This window comes from Monopterus albus, unplaced genomic scaffold (assembly GCF_001952655.1).
Source record: "Monopterus albus unplaced genomic scaffold, M_albus_1.0 scaffold34.1, whole genome shotgun sequence".
NCBI lineage: Eukaryota > Metazoa > Chordata > Actinopteri > Synbranchiformes > Synbranchidae > Monopterus > Monopterus albus.
The window spans coordinates 2492854-2512417 of record NW_018127914.1 but is presented as its reverse complement, the minus strand read 5'-3'; the positions used below and the strand labels follow the sequence as shown (position 1 = coordinate 2512417).

The window sequence follows — 19564 nt, the reverse complement described above, 5'->3', positions numbered from 1 at the left end:
TATTTCTGTCGCTCCGCCTCTCTTGCCCTTGTCTTGGTAACCATTCAGCAATGCACAGAATACAAGAAGGAAAATAACAGACTCCCTCCTCAATCCCATGATCCTCCACATCTCCGACCCCTCCCTTGCCAGTTTGTCCTCCTCTTCCACATGGCAAGTCACAGTCCTGCCACCATCTTAGGTGTTAAGACAAAATGGCAGCTGAAAAAGGGGGAATGTGGATAGCTAGCGCTGCACCTTCCCCCACTTCATTGGCCCCCATCCTTTCCGCGCCATTGGTTGCCTCAAGACAGTGTTAATTACCACCAGTGTGTTAATTGTAGAGATCGCCCCAAGAGACAAGCGGGAAAGGATGAGATAGGAGGAAACCGTGGAGTCAGTGGCTTTTGAGCATCGACAAGCTGGCATTTTTAAGGGCAGCTGTGGTTCCTGCGCTGCTTTCAACGTGCCCGTTGTCACGCTGCAGACACTGACAATCGTCCATTTTGTAGATTTCCGATATGCTCAGAAAACTCTTTCGACCTCCTTATTTCTGCAACATTAGATTGTTCCACGGTTTTAATTACAAGAGCTACAATTTGCACTACTGGCAATATTTCTGCATGTGGAGCATCCATGCGGTTTTTATGCAGCCTAGATGTGCAAACAGCTTTCTTTGATGATGTGGGGGAAAAAAACCCCAAAAAGCCATAATTAGCAACACAGTGGCCTTCATAAATCTCCACATTATCTTACTTTGGTTTCTCACTTGCTCAGTGCATTTATGATTTTGATTTTAGAAGAAAATATACTGCTAAATGGAGAATTTGACAGTGTCATTGATATTCACTAATTCAGAATCAGAAATTTAAATAATCTAAAATAATATATTGTCACATCCCCTTATTTCTAGCCATTCCATGAAAATCATTTATCTGCTACAGGTCAGTTTTTCCAGCTGCATTTTAACTGTATGTGTTTTTGACATCAAACATTTGGTTTTGAAAGGGTTTTACACACCCAAGAGCTCTCTTAACCTTTACAGAAGCATGCAGACCTTTAGCTGCTGTGAAAACATAAAGATCTAACATGTGTTCATTTATATGATTTATTCAACAGAGTATCATTAACTTTGCTGATTTATGAAAAGGTATAAGGTATAAACTTTGCAACCTTATAGTCACTTTTAAATCTGTATGTTGATGAAAACCATCGTGCAACTTTTCTGATCTAATTCTTTAGTTGTTTTTTTTTTGACATCACACATTTGTTTTTTTAAAGGGTTTTACAAACCAAATACATCTTACTCAATTCATTATCCTTGCTTAAATGTTCACAATGCTGCCACTATTTTATTAAAACCTTCCACACCAGGTGAAGGAAATATATAGGTTAGGATCAATGTGGTTTTCTGACCTGACCACTCTCACCATGACTGCCAGAAAGCGAGGGAGCCACCTATAAGTGCAAGGAAGAAAAACTAAGTGAATGAGTAAGAAAAAAAATCTGAGGAGGAAGGACGGTGGGAAGATGAGGGGGGCAGACAGACAAGGAGAGGGAGCCTGCAACAGTGAGATCTCAATAGTGAGAGGCCTTCTTTGTGTTTCTGTGTGAGGTTTATTTTGGGGGGCGCAGGGGGTGCTAAGAAAGGAGGGGAAGAGGAGAGGGTAGGGATCCTATCCTGGGCCCTCAGACAAGCGGCACATTGTCCTCCCCAATGTGTGGCGGCACTTGTGGCATAACGCCATTATTTAGGCCAGTGGAGGGAACGGGGTCTGGAGACCAGCTTAACCAAAACGCCAATTAGAGCCGGATCGTCCTGATTAATGGACGAAGGAGATTGGTAAACAATGATGGCCATTGTGAGCGTATCCCCCCTTCCTCACACACATATATACAAACTGCTACCCCACTGGTTTCTTTCACACAGCAGACCCCCCATTCCTACTGCCTCAGACACACACACATGCAAACACACACACAATTTATCTATCATGCCAGCGCTCACAGGCCTGCCATTACCATGCTGCTCTAGTTTGTTTGTTTTACTTTTTACATTCTTAATGTAAAGTTTGGGGTGATCCTCACATGCATACTGACATAATTAATTAGTTTCAGCAGTTTAGTAATAACAAAATGTATTAAAATGTAGAATTTGAGAGAAGAAAGTTCACAATGTAGTTTTCATGATTACAGTTCTTATTCCATTTATTTAACATGCACAGAAAATTTGATTAAAAATAAAGGCTAATATTCAAGTTACTAAAACTTTATGTTGGCTATCATAGGAGTAAGTAAGGCATCTGTCTTCAAAGCAGTGCTGAACTCGTATGTTAATCACACACTATGCGATGCTTGGCTCTGCATTTCAATACGTCCTACTTTATTGTTTTTTTTAAGCATATGCGCTGAATAATTAGCCACCACATACTCCAATCAGGGGCATGCCAATGTGGGGTTGCCATGGCGACCCCATCAGTTCTTACCCCTCTCCTCCTCCTCCCTTGCCCCTTTCAACCCCCCCAATCTTCTCCTCCTACTTCTCCTGCCTGGCTGAAAACAGGACGGAGAGAAAAATCAAGGGTGGGAAAAACACTTTGCTGGCTCAATCACAATGATAGTGGGGGAGGGGATAGAGAAGAGGAGGTGTGATGCTTGTGATTGGTAGAGCAGCTTGTGTCTGGTTGTTTTGAATTTTTTTTAAGGGTTGGGGGCCATATTTTACTAAGTCTGTCTGGGTTAATTGTGTGGGTTTGTTCCAACTGTTATCAGTGTGCCATCTACAGGCTGTGAATAGGAGCTTACAGTAGATCATTAGAGGGCGATACAGTAAACACTAACATTGAGCTTTATAATGAATTATGCTGGGCTTCTCCCACAAATGTTTGAATCTGTGCACGATCCAGTGCTCAGAATGTGCCAGTGATCCTTCCACATATTCAACATCTTTAGGAGCTTCTAAGTGGATAGGTTGACCAAATAGTCTCAGTGTTCCCAAGCAATATGGGATATGAGTGCCATACAGGATACATGTGTTATTAATTGCATGTGTATGGGCCCTTGGGATCTACAGTATCTTTCAGTTGTCTGCAGTCCAAAACTGTAAATGCTGTAAAGTAGAACACAGTAGAATCAGAGCCACTGGGGAATTGTATGAATATACTTTAAGCCCTAAATTAATGGTTTGTCTCCATACTTTGAATAAAATATGGTATAAAATATGCAAATCTCTATGTTGTGTTGCTTCACATACTCTATTTGTACATGTGTTATTAGTAAGGACAGAATCTGGGATGTTAATAATAAGCCTGTAATGGCTAAATGTTTGGCATCACCGCATGCTTTGGTCTTTTAAATACAAAGTTTGGAAGGCTACAGGTAAATGTGGTGGTGTGTTATCTTGCAACTAAGAAACTGACTCTTGAACACCTCCTCTGTGTCTTCTTTTAAGGTTTCTTATCAGTCTGGAGTTGAGAACCACGTCACCTTTGGACTACGAGTCCAGTGAAGTCCATTTCCCACAGGACTACAATAACCACTGTTTTAATACTGGACAACATTGCTTAAATACATGGATTCAGCTCAAGCAGCTGTCACTGGAGGCTGATACAAGAGTCGCCAACGCTGGCTGCTGCAACACAACATCTTTATCCGGATGGCAACAGAAACACAACAGGGGACTCTGAATCAAGTGGGCATCCGGCCATTGTGATGTTGAAAGTGTAAAAGTGAGTGACAGCAAGTTGGACTGTGTGTATTGTACATGGGAACTGCTCTGCACAGCTGTTCTGGAAACATCTGCGCTAGATTTTCATGTAGAGCTTAAATCTTTTTAAATTTCTCGCTCACACACACAAGGTTAGAAGATGACAAATAGTAGCTTTGATTCTTTGAATTCATTAGTTCAACATGTTACATTTAGGTGAGAATTAATGCTAGAGTAGAAAATGTTTTACATTTACATTTTGCATATTTGTCAATTCTTCTCATAACTTTGGAATCTTATTTGTTTCAATTTTTTAGCTAGTAATTAAATTTGTCTTGTAAATTTTGGCTGTGTCAATCTAGTTGATGACAATCTGTGTGAATTACTTGAAACATATCAAATGATTTTCCTGGTGCAATGTCAAAAATGTTTTACAGATTTGGTGATATCAAAATCAACTTTAAGTTAATTCTTCTGAAGATTGGACTGTTTATGGTACATCTTTAAATGTCATCATGTGAATGTATTATTCTGTTCAATGACAGTATAATTGTTCCTCAAAATGTTTTCTAATATGCTAAGTGATTTGGACTGAATGCACTGGTGGTAAATATGGTTCTTATGCAGTCTTTGTGTTTAGCTATGTCATATTTTATCACTTCATGTACCTTGACACTGAAGCACGATTTCACTTTTAATCAAGAGAGCAACTATCACTGCAGGAGATCGTTTGTCCAATCAAAATTATATAATGTTTAATGCATACCTTGTTATCTATGCACCAGATAATTAGTGTAGTAGGATGTCTTAAACTTGCACTCTTAGTGTTTGTACACAAGAACTATTGCTAGGTTTGCACATTAGCAGCTAAATGTCATGGGTTCGGTTTGTGTGTAAGGTATGTTGTGCTCCTAATGTGCACTCTATGAGCACAGGTGCAATATGTGCAGTGATGTTGAAGAAGTGTGTGTTTTAGTTGGTTTGAGTAGAAACAGTGAATGCAGTCCTTGCTAGTAGAAATGTAGTCTGCGTTGATTTAATCAACAATTGCAGTGCCAGTCAGAGATTAAACATAGGATGTATTCCACATTTCATGTGTCAGATCAGCTCCTCTGACAATGTGATACATTGGTGTTCTTGGATGCACAAGAACTAATGTGGAGAATTTGTGAATATATGTTTTTTTTTTGCAGATAATACTATTTAGAGGGAATAACCTGACAGCATTATTATGTACTATGAACTACTGCTTTAGCAGTCTTAAATTGCACTTGAGCTTCTGTGTCCCTACTATGCAAATGTTACTTTTGTAGTTACCATAATCAATAAAAATGTTGTTTGCAATGAGACAATAACTGTGTAAATGTGGATTTATCATGTCAATCATTATTATTTGCTATACATCCTTCCTCTGTGTGTTTAGGCCCTAAATACTGGCATTATAAGGAGTGTCCTTTTCTACTATTTCTAAGATGGGTTGTGGACATTTATTTGCAGTGGACATCTGAGATTACGATATCCTCGGAATGCACAAGTAACACAAAATGCTTAACATCTTTTTAAATCAAATTGTAGCTCCAAGGGGTTTTAAGTAGCCTATCATAATTGCATCCACTGTTTTTACAATAACCAACTTTCTACTGTACATGCAATCTATAAAATAAGGTTTTGATATGTGAAAAGAAGTGCATGTGAGCTTGACAATCTGATGTGATGACTGATGCTGTTTGTGTTTTTGATACAAAATGTGTTGGATATTAATATTTGATAATTGGTTATACAAAACAATTAGCTTATTCAGCTGATTTATTTGGAGATCTGTTTGAAAGTTTTGAAACAATATGTACTAAATGTAGCTAGTAGCTTAATAAAAACAGATGAATGAACAGTCAATCTTGTTGGAAATAAATGCATTTTTTGATTTTGTGATACTGCTATGCTGCTGAATTTGACTCCTCTTCACATTACAGAAGGATGAGGCTTAGATTACATCAACTTGATATATTTAATAAAATAACACACTAACTTTGAGAGAATGTCTGTGTATTTCTATATATGATAATGTAAAAGTATAAAGATTTTAGGAAAACGTTCAGGTGAAGTGGATCCAAATATATTAAATTAAATTGTTATTCAAGTTGTAGTGATAGCTGAATTTTTTCAGTTTTACTGTTTGTGAATAAATTCAGGATTCTATAGTACCATATTTAAACTAATATAATCACATGTATCTGAGTGATGTACTACAAAAAAAACTCACAGAAAACATCTGGAGGTTGAAACATTCCCACAGTAAACACAAAACAACATGGTCATATCAGCAGTACATACTAAACACAGTGACTGATCAGTGTTTACATGTGCTGTACACTTGTGGAGGAAAATTTGTGTCACATCTAGATGATGTGGTGTGTCTGGGACAGTGTGGCACACCTACACTTAAGGTACAGGCCAGTGAATCCAGCTGTTGCTGTGCTACAAGTGGCATCTGAAAACATTCGGAAGGACAAGCTTCTCAGCTTATAAAAAGTCTGGGGTTAAAGGTTGCATCAAGGAAAAAGGGGCTCTCAGTTAGAAATATGACATATGGCTTATTCATGGTATTAGTCAGTTGTCATCAAAAACTGACAAGTCTACACTAATATAGGTTCTTTCAAACCACTTTGTAGGACAGAACTGATGAAGACAACAGTGACTGAGATAAGCATAAGTATGATATTTTAGAGATGCAATGTCAAGTCTATAATGACTGAACTGTCCACATGACACACACACGCCAATTTCAAAATCAGGGTTACTACAAGCTTGTGTTCAAGCAGAATAAACTTTTTAAAGGAAAGCTACAATCAAGTGACAAATTAAAGGAGAAACCAGCAAAAAGTGGTTTAGTAAGGTGTTGGGACACCATGTGCTGCCAGATCAGCTTCATTGCGCCTTGGCATTGACTGTCCAAATCTGTGAACTCTACTGGAGGTATGAACACCATTCTACCAAAAGATATGCCCTCATTTGGAGTTCTGATGCTGGTAGTGGAGACACTCTCTAACACGTCACCAGGTGGTGGCATCACTGTCAACTTATTTTTAAACAAATATGGGCTGACCTTTCACTTATTTCTGCCTTTAGTCCATTAGAATTTGAGCTTAACAGTTAATATGTACTTTTAAATTAAAAGGCTCTACAGCGCTGAGCAAGAGGCAAATGTCAGCTCAGTTCTTACTCTTAGGACTGAAAGATGGTCTTAAAGAGAAACTCCCAGAAAATGTACACTATGAGTACATAACAGATGTATGTACTGTAAGACTGCCTTTGCTTAATGGGCTGTTCTCATGGAGTAATCCATAATGTCACTTGAAAATCCTACAAAGAAAAAACTAACTTAAAAACTGTTCCCAAGCTTGTACCATCTTCATTGTTAGTTCACTGTTTCATTAAATTACTCTTTTAAAAGCTATTTTGTTTCTCTTGGTCTGCTGAACTGTTAGTGGGGTTCTGCTCTATAGAGGAGCAGCCAAACTGCTGTACCCTGTATAAATAAAAGGTTCAGTAAAATAAATATTAACCATGTTGAATCAAAGGACATGAACTAGCAAACATCATTTGTAAAAAGACTGGCAGACTTCCTAGTGTGAAAAAACACAGCTCTAGTACCAGCTGTACAAATGCTGTCTCCTACTGGAATCTAATTAAAGACTAATTAAGATCAGGACTCTTTCTAGTATGATTTTGTCCTTTTTTCGACTTTAGGGTACTTAAAAAAATTTACAATGATATTTCTCTAGATTTGAATATAAATAGTAACGTTTACGATGTCTAAGTCCTTTTTATTCCCAGTGTATTACAGCAAACACAGGCAAAATTTAGTACTTCTGTTTAAAGTCCCACCGCTACTGCAAGCATAAGCACGATTAAAGTTGTAAACATGTAGACAATGAATGTGAGAAGGGCCATATGATAGCTAGGCCCTCTGCAGCAGTCAGTGCTGCAGAATGGCCTCCAGACAGCAGGAAAGTTACGGGAACTGTCTGATTATAATGGAATCAATAACAAAACAAAAGCTCATGTCTGGGAGGAAAATCGTGGGAAGTGCCGCCGAGGGCCTGATTAGCATTCTGTATTGCGAGTCCCCGTAGGCCGTCTCCCGGAGCCCCCAAACTCAGGAGTGAAGAATGGCTGCGCAGGAGGGGAGGGGGCCGAGATGGAAGCGAGGTCGCCGAGGGCCAGACGGGGGATGTGGAAAGTCAAGGAAGACAGTTTCACAAAGACAGGCATGGTGCTGAGGGGATGGCTGGGAGGGGGGAGGATGGGGAGGATGGGCTGAGGCTGCCATCGTGAAACCAGGCAGTGTGAGAGAACTGGGTTCAAGTTCAATGGCAAATCCTCATCTATGTGGCGGGGTGATGAAGACAAAATGTTTCCCAACAAATCTCGTCTGACTCTCCCTGCCTCGTCTAAATCTACCTATTACTGGTGTAAAACTCAGAGGATGGGTTTTCTGACATGCAAAGTATCTGGAAAAAATAATAATAATAATGATAATTGGTGGTTGCCTCACATTAAAAATGTTTTAGAGCACAAGGGGACAGCGCAGTGAGAAACTCTGAAACTAATCACTATTTCCAACACTCAGAGAGCACATGTACTGCTGCCTTGTGAAAAATGAAATCCAGAACAACACAAAATGTTTCCTAAAATACTTGATCCAGATCAAATCCTTCATCGTTTAGGATATGATAGGCAGTGATACTGTGCATCTTACATGAACATTTCACTATTCTATCTTCATTATAGGCCAAGTTATGGCAGAAAATACGCGTTAAATTGTGTTTTGAATGTTAACGGAGCCGTTTTCAAATAGAAAAAAGGAAATCATAGAAAAATATGCAATAGTCATTAAAGTAAGATATGAGAAAAAAGCAATGTATGGGGATTAGTACAAAACTCACTGGCACTGGTACCAGAAAAAACTCCAAATGACATCTGGCCCCAGTGGGAGTACAGTGTTGCATGCTGCATTGATTAGCAATCGAGCATAATTCGCTAAGTATATGAACTGCCAGTCAATTTTGATTTTCTTATTTTAAGTGAAGCAATCTAATGTAGCAAATTCATTTATAAAGGTTCATTCCAATTTTTAAAAGTACTGAGAAATCTTTATTTCTTTTTACCTTTGGATCTTTTTGTATTAAAAATGCCTACTATATTACTAATTAGATTGTAGCAGACAACATGCACTGTATTTGTGCAGCAGCTCCTCATTTGTCCATGTTATGTAGTGTATATTGTATATCCAGGTAACATATTATGAAAAACAAACACCTTAAAACACAGAATAAGTAAATAAAGGTCCTTGGCCTGTTTGATGTCAGAAATTAAGTGTGACTTGAAGAGACCTGATGGACAAAGATCACTTCCTCTCTAATTTGTCTCTTCTACACAGCTGACTGAATGTGTGTCTGTGTGTGAGGCATGGGACAGAGTGAAGGGCGGGGGTTGCGCTGTGTGACCCTTGTCGATGGCCTTTTAAATTCACAAGTTGTTTGACCTTTGGTCCGTTTAATTGTTGTTCTGTGTCCTTGCGGGCCTCAGGGATTTCTCCAAGACACCTGTGACATCCTGCTGTTTTGTTTTCATAGTGATGCACCCTACTGAAACACCATTAATTCTTTCTGAAATGGACAGTCGGTAGAACTAATTAGATCCCTTGCTTAAGTTAAACTACCAATTTAACAATATTATAAAACTCTATTACAAGTAAAACCCCTGCATTCAAAATCATACTTAAGTAAAAGTACTGTACAGAAGTATTACAAGCTAAAAGCTAAAGTGTTCATTTAGCAGAAAATTGGGACATTTGATTCATGTATGATTACTTGGTACTAGTAGTTTGGTGATCGTGGTGCATCAATGCATTAAGTAGCATTTTACTGTTGTAGTTGGTTGAGGTATTTTATAATGTCATCTTGTGGTTCCCAACCTATGGGCTTGGCCACCTCCAAATAGTCACAGGTTAAATCTGAGGGGTCATGAGATTAACAGAGTATGAGGGCCAAACTATTATGTGATGCAAACCTGTAGCAATTTTTGGACATTTCTCTAATCTTTTTGTGTGAAATGTTGGATAGTTTGACTCCTCTGAGCGTCAAACAGTTGTCTAAATGAAAACATCTGAGAAGTTTAGATCAACAATGTCCAGATATGTCAAATTTGTCCCATTTAAAATTTTATTATGAAATGTGACTACAACCTTCAGATAAATGTAGTGATGTAAATATTACAACTTTTGCCTCTGAAATGTAATGGAGTAGATCTATAAAGTAACATAATATGGAAATACTCAAAGTACATACAGTAACTTCTACCTAAGTTTCTACATACCTAAGATTTTGGGTTAATGTACTTAAAAAGTGTACTTTCCAACACTGTAGACATTGATCAAAAGAGAAAGAAAAAATACTGTAAATTTACTGTTTCAGTAAGTATATTGCTTTTGCTTGTTTGCTGTTTTCAAGACTTTTGAGATCATTCAGCTGCATGATATATAAAACTAGTTTGGCAAAAGTAAAAATGAAAGAAATTAGTTTTTGTAATTGTTGAATTTCAGAAAAAGGCTTCTGGTTTCATTCCTAAATTGCAGAGATGGGAGTGTTAAGGCTGGATAAAGAGGTTGTTGACCTGCTGGTTTGCTGAGTTTAACCTCTTGACCTCTCTTTGATGAGAGCTCAAAGGTCGTGACTCAGTTGGGGGGGGGTCCTCTCATGGCCAGACAGGAGGGTGAAGTGTGTCGTCCATCCCCAGCGGGCCGTGTAAATTTTATTTCATACGTGTGCTCAGACGAATGCACAAACCTAACAGCTAATTTTTAAACATATGCATATATGCAAAGAGTGCTGCAAAAACAATACAGTGACCACACAGATTTGAAAAGAATCTCTTGATTTTTCCTTTGTTACATTAGCCCTTAATGTGGGACAAAAAGATCACGCATGGGAACGCTCAGCTGAACCTCTCTCCACAAATGAACACTGTCTGAATCTCTTCCTCTGTCTAAAAGTCATCCACTCACTGGTTTCCCACAAAAACAGTCTAGTGGGTGCTATTGAACATTTTATGAATTATCCCTCAACTTTCTCAGACCACTGACAGAGGGGAGTGCCAGGCTCAATGGGAAAACAGCATCTTATATATTACGATATAAAACCAATCCATCCAGATGAAGACACAGACACAAAACATGGCCAGAAATCAGCCATGAGTATGTCATGGTATACTGGAAGGTCTGACTGCTTAATTAGACATAAAAAGGCTGGGTCAGACAGAGCAGACAGACAAAGAAAGGCAGGCGAGATGAGGCCCTTCAAACTGTCTGCGTCACACTGTGGGTGTGTGTGTGTGTCTGGGCAGTGTGGTGAGAAAGTGTGAGAAGGTGTTGTTTGCATGTTTGAGCCTTGGCTGTGCAGATCTGAGTCTGTGCTTAAGAATGGGTCTGAACTCCTGTACTTGTGTGTTGAATAAATGAATAAACATGTTTGAGGTGTTTTGAGCCCTGCTGTGGTGGAGTGTAACTGACGTTCCCTGTACATAAATAAGCATGATCACCTAAATTTATGAAAACTGAGGAAAGCTGTAGAGGAAGATTCCTCCACATGTCAGGGGTTACTTTCTTCATATTGCTTTGATTGGAATTTAAAAAAAAGCTGCCTGCACCTTAAACCAGAAACACAGGACACATACTACATATAGCATTGAAGGGCACAACTCATGCATGCGAATGTTAAACTTAAAGGTGTTCTAAGTAATTTCTTTACAGCCCAGAAGGTCTAGTGAGACTCAGTACAAATTGGCACTATAAGCCACTCCTAATTGCTCTATGTCCCTCCCATCACTTCCTGTTTCCGAGAGACAACGAAAACCGTGTGTGCCTAGTTGTGACAAACTGTACAAAATACAGCCTCCAGTCTGGAGCTAGCATTAGCCGACTAACGGGTCAATGAAGTAGAACACTCCGGTTACTGCTAATGAGACACAAATCACTGGTGTTACACAAAGCTCGAAAAACTCCCAAATTAAAATCACATTAATTCCATTTAAAAAGGTAAAATCAGGTTCATGTTAAGTCACTAATGTTACCAAAACAAACACATTAGCTTTAGATATTAATACTTCCAGAAGGAATAATGCCACATCTCACTCAAATCTGAGGCCTTTGGCTGCTTTTAAAACACTTCATCTAATAAAAAAACTAACAAACTGATGTTAACCCTGCTTCAGTTAGATTTGTAAACTTTTGTGATCAGTTGAGTCTAACTTCTGGTTAGATTTCTAAGACGTTATGACCTTCAACAACATTTTGACTCTAGAAAATTCCTCTACTGTTTAGTAAACAGCTAAAAAGGATTCTGAATATTAAACTAACACAGACCGGTGTTTTAAATGGTAGGAATCCATGTCAAAATATATCATATTTGTGAGGTAGTACATACATAAATATTGAAAATATCATAATTTTTTACAAGGGTTTTGCACATGTCAAATTAAGATAAAGAATATTTTCAGTGTTGGAAAATAACTGATCCTACTCTTCATCTATTCAACAACAACAGTATTTAAACTCTGAACCAGAAATGACTGATATTCTCTGCATTTAAATTCTTTCACGGAAAGCTACCATGACATGTTTGCTTGAAACTAATTCTTAACAATCTTTCATTTGTTGCAATATTTTCCCTCTCACTTCAACACAGCACCCTCTGCAGGTCACCAAATATCACCCAGTGCAGTTAAGATGCTATTTCAAAAACATTTCCAGCACAAAATATCCGCATTGTCACATTGGTTTTCTGACCGTTAATTTGCACTGTGAACCTATGTGTGTGCGTTCACATGCTGGTGAGGCCTCTGGTTTAAACTATGCAAGTGTAGAAGTGAGGATGAAGAATGCATCTCAAAAAAGTCATTAATGGTGAAAACAAGTCAGAGCCACTTATAATAATCACTTGTTCTTACTCACTCATTGTTGCTTGTGAGCAGACATGTCCCAGTCAATCTGAACTGGAGACTGTGGGTGAGAACCAACTGGGAACCCTCCATCCCAGCTGCAGCTATTTGTTGTCTGTGAGACACAAAAAGGAGGTCAGAGGTCAAATAAGTTCACAGGAACTCAGGTCTTTCAAATGTTAATGCTTCAGAGCAGCACAAGAAAAACATAGAGGTGATTATAACATTGTCAGGACGCTATTACAGCCTCACGTTTGATGGACACCTCTACTTAACTGCTGGATACGAAGGACTCTGGGAAGACAAATGTACCAATTAATAATCTAGTTCTAAATGCCATGAAAATATGGATAAACATAAATTACATGATGAGGAAACAATCAACCATGAGTCATGTTTGTCTTTGCCAGAATCTGTTGGTGGAATAAATCTGTTTTTATTGAGCTAAGATCCCCAAACCTGACATTATATATGTGGTTGAAAGTGTACCTTGGGTACTGTATTCAAGTAAGATTTAGAGATACTAATATTTTGAGTGTTTCTACTTTGTGGTACAAAATATTTTTCAGAGGGAAATATTGAGCTTTTTACTCTACTACGTTTACAGTACTTGACAGATGGAGCCACTACTTTACAAATGAAGGTTAGTAAAGTAAATGCAATTAAAAGATTGTTATGGATAAGACACACCCAATAGGATGTAAAATAGTTAACACAGGCTGCTACAGGAGTAAAATGCTGCTTAACAATAAGTATTAACAGTCCATTAGTGTGATACAATATGATGTGAAGTAATGTTTTCATTTTCAACAGGTCCAGTATAATTGGCAGATAATTCTGTGCTTTAACTTAAGATTTTGAACACAGAGCTTTTTCTTGTATTTTTATGTTGTGATTGAGACAGTGGAGCAGTTTTTTCATTTGAGATTTTAATCACAAACATATATTGATTGAGTGTTTAAAGAAATCATCAAGAACCCCAATTATGCAGCGACATCATAATAGCAATGTGTGACAAGGCATTCAGGTGCCCCAGGGGTTTAAGACACTGAACATGTAATTGCAGCATCTCAGGGACCTTTGTTACATGTCACCACCCATTTTAGGTGCAGAATTTGGCTACTGTCCACTACATAATACATGAAAAAAATACCCCGGCAATTACACACAAACACACCTTAGATGGGTAATCAAATGCCAGTAATAAGGATAATCACCTTTATTTGGCCAAGTATGTTACACACAAGGAATTTGTTTCTGGTACAGAGACGAGGCAGCCATCTGCAGTGCCAACTCACACCAATGGCTCTAACCATCAGGGGCAACTTGGGAGTTCAGTGTCTTGCCCAAGGACACTTCGACATGTGGACTGCAGGCACCGTGATTTGATCCTCCAACTCTCTGGGAGACGACTGCTCTACCCACTGAACCACAGTCGCCAGAGGAACAGTTGGAAGAATGAGACCATTTCACAGAAATGTGCATGACACAAACATGGTTTTGTCACATGGTTCAATAGCATGAACTGAAACAGAAGCTGATTAAGGATAAGAGGTGATTCCCACCATTTTTTTTTTTGTTGGTACAATTTCAGTTCAGAGTGCCCCCAGCTGGAGCTTTGCAGTTCTGCAGCAACTGAGGGTTTGACAGCAGCATCTTAAGTTTGATTCCTTTGTCAGATCACCCAATTTATCAAACGTAAGCCAATTTATTTTTGTAATGATAAAAAAAATTAGAAGGGAATGCTCATATTTATGATGCCTTGGTGTTAGACTTTAAGAAATACTGAAGTTTACAGAAATCATAACTCTCATAGCTCCCAGTGAATTTTACTTTCTAACTCAAGCCGACACTTTTTGGCAAGGATTAGTAAAAACACAATATTAACTGGAGCAGTAATAGTAATAACTTATGTTTATTTTCATTTTTAGAACAGTAGTTTTTCAGTATGTAGTCATTAACAGTCACAACAGAAATCTGAGGTTGTGATGATTCAAAAGAAAAACATGTTACACTTTTCCCCCCGATTTCCTGTTGTTGTTTTTGTGTAGTTTACACATAATTTAGCTATTCAAGTCTCTAAATTGTATTCAAATTAAACAAACTAAGTACAAATCACTGACAGCTCACAACTGAGACAAAATGTCACTGCTTTGATTTTAGGGGGTTAAATGACAGTAGTGTGATAAAAAGACACGTAGAAACTTATCAGTGTGTTAGTTTATATCAAATTTCAAAGTGTTCAAAACAGCTTAATTATTTGTTAGGTCTGACCACATGAGAAACCCCATCAGTGAATGATACTCCCACAAATCCTTTCCAATGCAGCCTGCATCCTCCATATTGCCTCTCCATGGGTTCGAATTATAACCTATTTGTCTTTCTGTTTTCACACGGCTGCCTGTCAGTCAGTCCTCCCACCCCCAGTGCAAATTGGTGCAGTGTGAAAACAGCCACTCCCTGTGCCCTGTGGGTCTAATTGGCTCAGATTAAAGAAGCCATTATATCGGTGGAGCTGATCTGAGAGCTGAGCCGCAGACAGCAGGCAGCCCCACACTTGTTATCATGTTGAGACATTGATACAGCTGCATCCAGCTGCTGCAGATTCAAACTTTTTGTAAAGATTTTTTTAGTCATGGCTCTCTTAATAGTGTCAACACATCATGTATAAAATTGATACGACTCCATCTGAAAATGTAATTACAGTTTACTCCATCACAAGTAAATATTTGTAGAATATATAATAAATGCAATTACAAATATTGATTTAATTGAGCACAATGTTGCCTGTTCACTGTAAGCTGGCTTGAATAATCAGTTCAACCGAACAACTAAACTTTAAGCTATTGTATATATTTTATATGTAAGAAAAAGCCAAATCAGAAGAAACAATGTTTGTTAAAAGCCATCACAAACACAAGCCACAGCATGTGGCTGCACACAGCTACTAAATCTTTCACCAAAACAATTTTGACTGTTAACCAAAATCCTTTCAGTGCCTGAAACATAATGAAAATCAATTAGCTTACTATTAAACTATAGGCTCTAGAACCTGACTGACAGCTCAGCTGTAGCTTACTGCAGATATTAAGAAAATGCAATACAGAGCCAATATGTTCCAGGCACTTTACAATGTCACTGAGCAATTTGTTACAAGAAACCACTACAAATTTATTTTTGTTGCGTTTAGCATTTTGATCACAATATACTTATTTAATATTTGTTTATTTAATGTGTAAAAGAAAAGTAATACTGGCCAATATATCCTGGATTTGATTTTGTAAAGTGTGAAATAACAGTATGGTTATCAGCCTCAGACATTAGGTGGGCATCCACACTACATTATTGTTCCTTCTCTAGTCTACGCATTATTTTACAGAGAAGTGAATAACTTTTCCTTCACAAATGGCCATGAATGACAAAGAAGTTTATTTTAAAAGGAATTCATCTCCACTTCTTAAATAATTTCACCTTGCATAGTACATTTTGAGCTCAACAGTGCATCTCAACACTTAATACTGCAAGAGCAGACCAATGCAATACAACAAAACCAGAATGTTCCTTTTGCAACCTGTCCAGGGTGTAACCTACCCCTTACCCACTGTCAGCTTCTCAAAAACCAAAAGCATGATAATGTCATTTTCTTTATATATAATTACTTTAAAAATGTAAAAGAAAGAAAAAGGTTGTAGATTTAAAAAAAAAGCCAAATTAAGTATAACCTACATCTTTGCATCTCATTGTCTTTTATTAGAAAAATTTAAATGCTACAACTTTCAGCTTTTTACAGAGGAAAGGAAACTTGTTCTACTGTGTTGTGTGTGTTCCTATGACTGTGGACAACACACCTACAAACACACACATATTTTAAACAAGTAAGTGCCCGATTTATTGTAATAGTAATACCAGAGGAAGAACTATTCAAACCCCAGAAACACACAACACAGTGTGTTTGTTCAAACTGGAATTCACCACAGTGAAAAGCTACAAAGGTTGTTTGTATCCCAGTGAGCAGTGATGTTGGGGTGAAGGGTTGTGGGTAAAGCTTACTGGTGTGGTTCCCAGCCAACTTGGCATGCCTTTTCAACTTCTCCTCGCCCTTCTGTCTTTTCAATGTGCACACAAACAGAATCTTGTGAAGTCTTAAACTAATCATGCAATTCTTACTGATCTGTTCAGTCCAAACCTGACAGCAGAGTCTTGGCATAAGGACTCACAGTATATAAACTGTGCAAGACACATACAAATGTGTATATGTCCTATAGGTAAATTTGGAGAATAAAGAAAATCATCATTTTGTTATATTTAATAGCTTCATCTGATATTGAAAAAATCAGCTGGACTAGATTTTTAGGTTGAAGCCTCTTGGATGAGAGGTGAAACGTCTTCGACCTAGAAATCTAGTCCAGTTGATGTTTTCTAAGTTTTTTCAGTTTACTATGACCTGGATGACTGAGAACCTGCACAGACATGTTCATCTGATATTGAATTTCATGTAGGTTTTAAATATGAAATGCATCTTTTGTCTGTGAATAGGGCAAAGCTTCGAAAATTGATTAGTCAGTTGACAGATTATAAATGGCCAACAATACTGATAATAAAATAGTCCTTTAGATCATTTATCAAAGAAAAAAATCTGATGGTTCTATAGTAGATTGTACTATTAGACAGTCGTTATATCATTGTAAGTTTAATATATGTGGGGTTTGGGCTGTTTGTTGAACAAAACATGCAATATGAGGACATTACTGTGGGCTGTGTGCTTGTGATTGGACTATCTGACAGATTTCATTTTCCAAATAAACCAATCATTAAAGAAATTGTTGACGGATTCATCAATGTTAAAAAAATAATCCTTCTCAATGCAGGTGACATTATACAGACTAAAATATTAAAGACAGGTCTCAAAAATAACCAATAAAATAGTATAGAGTGAAATGAAATCACTGGTTGCTGCTCTCGCAACAGAGAAAATAATGACACTTCACTCCTTTTCACACCAGCGGTAATTTTTTGGGTGTCAAGGACCTCGCACTTAGAGTTTAGGGAGGTGGACCCTCAATTAGTGAGCCACGTGTCCTTTGGAAGAAAGAGGAACTCCATGAGGAGTCCTTAAAGACTGGTCTCTGTTCGGTCTGCTCTGACCCCATGACCTCAGGGGTCACAGGCCACAATACACTCCCATCTGGAGCTGTGTTATTGGCTCTATGATGAAGGGGACGGACAACAACCTCTGGCATTCAGACCAAGCTGCGTGACGCTATTGAAGGCCTGAGAACTGTGGTGCTGCTCCTACAGAGACACCTCTTTGAGCATCTACCCAGCTTTAAGAATTCAACCTCACCCTCTCATCAGGTCTGATAATGTGGATTTCTTTTTTAATTGAGCCGGAACAGGAGGAAGGAGGGCTGCATACATATATTGCACACCAGGGGAGCTGCATGAAGCAACTACAGTCCTGCATGCTTAGTCAGTGAGCAGCACTAATGTGGATCTATTTCAAGCTAAATGCCTTGCTCAGTGGCACATTGGTGGAAAAGTGCTGGTTGTCTACTCTAATATAAAATTACTCTCACACATGTTACATTCTGCAAAATATTAACCATTAATGACTAATATTGGAGTTTGGGGGCTGTACAGTGCTAATGCTAAACCTATTATAATGAGATTACAACATTAAACCACTTAAACCTGTGGTGGAATGCAAGTACATTTACTCCACTACAATTCAGAGAAAAATGCTGCACTCCATTTACTGCATATTCATTTAATGATAAATTCAATAAATTTGATAACATTTTACTTTGTTGTACTATTTGTCAGAATCTCCACATAAATTATGTATAATCATAGGATAAGACTTTTGTCATCTTCAGTATACAGTCATTTAAATTACCCCACTTTTCCCAGCTGCAACATTAAAATGATTACTGCACTGATAATTATGAAACAAGAATATATTATACATTATTGTGAAATGGAACATTCTGCATAATGAGACCTTTAACCTCTAGTACTTAGTGTATATTTTGGTGCTATAATATTTCTGAATGCATGAGTTTTACTTGACAAAATGCAGGGTATTACACTGTACATTGGTATTTGCTGCATTTACTTTTCAAAAGATGAGCACATCATACTGTACTAAACCTACTGAATGTCAGGATTCATTTTAAAATTTGATGTTAATCTGTTGCATCACAGCTTCCCAGGATCCAAAGCAAAATTTGCCTTTTTAGTCTGACTTGCAAATAAATGAACAAAAAACAATCCAAACATTCATTTTAGAATTACATAAAATAAATAAAAGTAGTGGAAATTTAGCTTAAAAATAACCTACTTAATAACAAATCATACTTGATTTTTTTCCTGCCAAGTGACATTTTTATTAATCATTTTAACAACAAGTTAGATAATAGCTAACATAAAGGCTGACATTGGCTGCACACGGCAGGAGACCAAACACACACCCTGACACCTTGACCAGCTTCATCAGCAAGTCCTAATGTTACACTGAACTATTTCTACATTAGTGACAATGAAAAGGTTTTGATTTGTAGTCAGTGAAGTTTATTGTTGAACTTCCGGTGCGCACTGGGCGTTATTGGTAGGGACACACCCTAGGTTACAAATCGTTAATAGATTTTCACTTAGGCCTGCAAGGATGTAAAAAAAAAAAAAAAAAAAAACAGAGTATGGCCTAAAAGTAACATCTTTGTCCATGTTTGGTTTCTTTGCCTACAAAAAAACTGACCAACTTTTTAAAATTTGGTTGAGAATACTACTATATACCTCATGCCTTACACAACAAAAAATAAACAGCACATTCAAGTGTACAGTAAGTAAATGGAGATACTGGAAAGTGGAGATGGAAAGTAAAGC

General features: G+C 37.8%; 1 long non-coding RNA gene across 1 annotated transcript in view; it reads left to right on the top strand.

The window, feature by feature from the left end:
* The window catches only part of LOC109958772 (uncharacterized), a 14762-nt gene extending 9147 nt beyond the window's left edge, over positions 1-5615 (top strand). The window contains exon 3 of the long non-coding RNA XR_002274725.1: positions 3431-5615. This is a non-coding gene — a long non-coding RNA (uncharacterized LOC109958772). The remainder of the gene's footprint in view (positions 1-3430) is intronic.
* Positions 5616-19564: the final 13949 nt, after the last annotated feature.